We start from the raw sequence: 4,336 nt of genomic DNA on the forward strand, positions 1-4,336 counted from the left end.
TGAGTGTGCTTGGTTGTCTGTCTCTAAGTGTGGCCCTGCGATGGACTGGTTACCTGTCCAGGGTGTCCCCTGCCTTCGCCCTAAGTCGGCTGGGACAGGCTCCAGCCCCCCCGCGACCCTAATGAGGATTAAGAGGTGTATAGATAATGGATGGATGGATTCTGCCATTTACAGTTAAAACGTTTAAAAAAAGACAAAAGAAAAATGTGTACAGGTAAAATTGGTCGCTGGCTGTAGAAATCAACATGTTTAAGTGGTTTTAAATTTTTTCTTTTCTTTTTTTTTAAACAATTTGCTGTTATTTTACAGACTTTATCAGCTTTGTTAAATTACAGATAATAATTTGCAAAATTGCAGAAAAATGTATCAACTTGCATATTAACAAAAAAAAAGGCCCCAAATAATGTCCACATTAAAAATCTGTAGCTTTGGAAATGGTAAGTTGTTCTTTTATGACTATAAATTAGACAGTTTGTTTTTTTTTTTTAACAGTTTTTAAATCAGGGGAAAAAAGGGTATTTTACAGATAAATGCCATTTTTTTGTCCTTAATGCACAGAACTCTTCTTTTAAATTATGGCAAATGATTTTTTCAAACAGGTATTTGCCAATTTTTCTACTTTTGGTAAATTACAGATAATATTTGTCACACCAAATTGTATTATTTATATGCTGACTCTAGAAAATAAAAAGACTAAAACTGTAAATCATGTCAATCACATCAAATCTAAATCTATATTTAAAAAAAACAACAAAAAACAGTAATTTGCTGCTTTATAATAAACTACTTAAGGAAACTACAAAAGCAAACAATATACAAAAATGTATATTTTACTGTCATTTTACAGGAAATGTAGGTTAAGTGTAGGTTTCAAAGATTTTTTATTTTATTTTATTTTTTTTAATGAAGCACAGGGCCAGTAAACTTTTTAAGTCTTCATGTTCTTTAATAATGTATGCAGTGTTGTTGCATTATGGATATAACAGCTGGCTATAAACTCCAGTGATGTTTTGATATGTCTTAGCGTGTTATTTCACACATCTGTGTGACTATTGTCTTTCACTTATGGGATCACGGGGGCAGCAGGCTCAGCAGGTCACTCCAGATGTTCCTCCCCTTAGTACCGGTTTTCCAGCTGCTCCGGGGAGATCCCAAAGTGATCACAGGTCAAACGAGATGTATAATCCCTCCATTGAGTTCTGGGTCCACCCAAGGGTCTCCCTTCTGGCTGGATGTGCCCGGAAAGCCTCCAAAGGGAGGCATCCTAATCAGGTGCCTGAAGCACCTCAACCTGAAGAATCGACACGTTATCATGGTGAAAGAGCTTCATGTGTTCCTGTTATCCCGGGTGCTACGTTGTCTCTGGTCTCTCACCTATGGTCGGTTTGCCTTGGGACACCCTGAGATGGATTCAAAGACCTCAGTGAATCTAGAATTAAGAAGTGGCACAACCTCGTCCAGAGCATGGAGACTGGGGCGCCCGTCTGACTGTTTGGGGAAACGTAGCAATAAAAGTGATATTAATACATGCAAACATTCATAAAGTTTAATTACTGGCTGCACTGTGACTCATTTGTTTTGTTCTAAGATTGGCTTTACTTCATCATTGTTCGTTGTCACCCAGATCCAGCAGCCGCGTGTATTAAAATAATTGCAAAACATTTCCAGTTTTTCTTTATTAAAACCCAGAGTGGAGAAAAGCACTGAGGTGGTGAAACCTTCCTGTTCAGACAAACTAAGGAAATACTCCTTTGTTTCTATACATTAACAAACAAAAACTCCTTTTCAGTTTTCAGAGAGTTGCTCACAGACATAGAGGACGTTACCCGACATAGTGATGTTACTTCAGTCTACTAAAACTGCAGCAGAACTCTAAATAGACTTATTGGCATTTGGGGAGGTCAGAGCTGCCTTAAAGGTCCTGTCAACACCAATGGTGGATAAAGAGCAAACACCTGCTGTATTTAACCCTATTGTACAGATGTGGAATGCAAAGTATCAAGCTGATAAAAAAAAATGGCTGTTTACTATATTTTAATGTTAATGACAATGTATATTTGGTCACTGATAGTGAAAACCTCGTAGAGATTATCTCCAGAATCTGCAGCTCCTCTCAGCACTGTAAGTTTCAGCTCATCGTATATCTAACTAGCCTGCAACTTATACGTTTTGCTTCCATCTCTTTGTTCTTACAGCATCATTTCCAGCTGTATCAACTACCCCCACAGGAAAAAGCTTTAAAATAAGTGAATATCTGGTTAACATATTGGAGTGTGTAGCAACTAAAGAGAAAGTTATTTCCGTCAGGAGTTCGTGAAAACAGAGCTCAGAGACCTGATCGATAATAATTCCGCAATGTTGGAATTGGTTGTCAAGACATTTCTTTGAGCTTAACAAAGTTCTTTCAATTTTTCAATGAAACTTCTCCAAAAATTCCACTCAGTCACTGAGTTGCAACACATAATAAAAATATCCACTCTGCTGGCTGGCATTTTCAAATGTTCAACCGACCATTGGTCAGTCTGACGGTGTCAGCAGTGTCCAGCAACTGCTGGCTTGTCACAAAAGGGCACCGCAACTTCGTATCCTCGGGTGACATGTGGCACCTTTTATTTCTGCAAAAACAGTCTACCTAAAGCCCTCTCAACGGGAGCAAACTTTGAAGGTCAGACTACTTTCACATCCAATAGCCGCAGCGTTCCGACTCCGATGCATCACAGGGCTCCTTTGTCACTGGAAATGTTTAATGATTACCCCCTATAGGCCGAAGTCCTTTGAGTTCTGGCGATACACCTTCTGTTTACGTTTTAGGTTACGCGGTGTTAAGGCTGGAACTAGACGTCAGCTGGTCCTGCAAACCCGGTTCCTTCACTAAATGGCGTCGTAACTGCAGATGAAAGGAAGAAGTCCACATGGAAATTCTGAGGCATCTGATCGCGCCCAAATTCATTCTGCAGCATGAAAAAGACCCTAAGTGCACAGTCAGGGTTATAAAGATCCAACTTCAAGAGGAACACAGAGTTCTGCAACAGATGGTGTGGTTCCCCCTCGAGGCCCGATCGCAACATCATGGAGTCAGTGTGGGATTATAAAAAGAGACCAAGACTTTTCCAAGATGCTTGGAACAAACTACCTGCCTTGAAGAGCGAGAGTATCTGTGCCATTTTGCATCATTTTTTAAAAGCAACATAATGTTACAATATACAGGCATTAGAAGTATTGTGAATTAGTAATGATGCCAATTAAGACAAAACAAGAATATATGGTGGAAAAATCCTTGACTTAAATGTAAAAAACCGACTATAAATGCCCGCATTAACTCAGCAGAAGCAAGGCTGAATTAGCCAAAGTGGGAGTGAATATGCTCTTTTCGAGTTCCCACGACGCATAAACCGACTATCAAATTACCCCAAATAGTTTCAGCAGAATAATCCAAGATGTTCTGCAGCCAAATGATCGCACTGTTGATTCAAGAGTCCAATATTCCCCTCATTAAGTCCTCTCATTCACCATGCATCACTCTGCAGCGGTCTGGCGGAGTCTCGCTGCCTTCATCTGCTCATAAGCTCCTCTTTCGAATCCTGAAAGTTGTAAACACGGGCCTAAACCTCATTGTGTATTCAAAGCAATTTTGCTCTGTGTATAATAACTAAAAAGACTTTTCTCCGACATTTATTACCAACTGGAAAGCGCAGAGGAAAGCGCTTGAATAATGCTGTAAGTGATTTAAATAAAAGTGTGTACTTTATTGCCTATGGAAGACAGTAAATCGCAGACTGTCCTGCCCGATGATGATCCAGTGTTTCCCCTTTCTTAGGAATGATGATGATTTAATTAAACTGGATTAAGGATGAATGCGATTAGCCGGCATTTTTAATGATTAAGCATTTCCATGTGGATTAAAAGTATTTACCAAAACGGCTCGAGAACCATTAGCATTAAATGGCATTTTCAGATTTAATTCCGTTGAATCTGCATGGAGGGAGGTGTGACAGAAATACAAGGACAACTGTCTAAAGGACAAAAAAACAAGATGGCTTGAGTTGCAAAAAGATGAAGGTACTTGACGAGAAAAACAGAGAAAAAATTCATAAATTGCAGTATGTTTTTCCAGCCATCTGCTTGGTATACAGACCAATTTCCCATAATGCCTTTATGGCCTGAGGCTTACAAATATTAGACTCCTCTCCCCCTCAGACCAACCAACAGCTGATCAGATCAATAACCTTCCATTTCACACAACCTACAATTGTCACTGCTATTTCTAATAACAAACAAATAAAGCTTATTATATAGGTCACCACTTCCCAGTCAGATTCATTAAACAAACCCTAAA

This window comes from Stegastes partitus, unplaced genomic scaffold (genome assembly GCF_000690725.1).
Source record: "Stegastes partitus isolate 25-593 unplaced genomic scaffold, Stegastes_partitus-1.0.2 Scaffold1329, whole genome shotgun sequence".
Taxonomy (NCBI): Eukaryota; Metazoa; Chordata; class Actinopteri; family Pomacentridae; genus Stegastes; species Stegastes partitus.